Source organism: Bison bison, unplaced genomic scaffold, assembly GCF_000754665.1.
Source record: "Bison bison bison isolate TAMUID 2011002044 unplaced genomic scaffold, Bison_UMD1.0 scf7180017864527, whole genome shotgun sequence".
NCBI lineage: Eukaryota > Metazoa > Chordata > Mammalia > Artiodactyla > Bovidae > Bison > Bison bison.
Genome location: NW_011495078.1, coordinates 822,094 through 822,689, shown reverse-complemented (window position 1 = coordinate 822,689; position 596 = coordinate 822,094). Strand labels below are relative to the sequence as shown.

At 62.2% G+C, this 596-nt stretch overlaps 1 protein-coding gene across 1 annotated transcript in view; it reads left to right on the top strand.

Moving 5' to 3' along the window:
- The window catches only part of LAMP1 (lysosomal-associated membrane protein 1), a 13,794-nt gene that overhangs the window by 542 nt on the left and 12,656 nt on the right, over positions 1–596 (top strand).

Sequence of the window (596 nt, the reverse complement as noted above, 5' to 3'; positions counted from 1 at the left end):
ACAAGACATCAGCGAAGCTACACTGCAGTCTTCAAGCCCTTCAGTGCCAGACTTTCTCAGCTGTGTGTTTGTTAGACGCTGGTAGGGAAGCGTGGGAAAACTGGAAAGGAAGAAATGACAAGGAAAAGACAAAACCTACAAAAAAGCAGACAAGTCAACAACACAACCCCACGGGAATCACAGCTTGTTGGGCGGGGTGATGGTAGGCGGCTCCCGAGCGGGTGCTCCGAGGCGCTGAGGCCGCAGCGGGCGGGGTGGACAGGGCAGGACGGCCGCCTCTCCGCAAAGGGCCGGCGCAGCCGGAGAGCAGTCCAGAAAAGAGGACCCGGCAGTCCCGAGACGAGCGGGGAACCAGGGCGTCGGAGAGACGAACTTGGGGAAAGCTGTGGAAGCGGCGGGCTGGGGCTTCTTTTTCTAGGCGGTTTAGGGCTGCCCCGCCCGGCCCCTCTGGGACGCTCTAGGAGGGGTGGCAGCTGGCAGTCACCAAGCCCTCCGCGGCCCCTTCACCCCGGACTGTGTCAGCCTTCCTTACGCCCGAGCTCTGAGTGCTTCCCGGTGTGCCCACTTCCCGGCCCTCGTGGAGACGACGCTCAGAA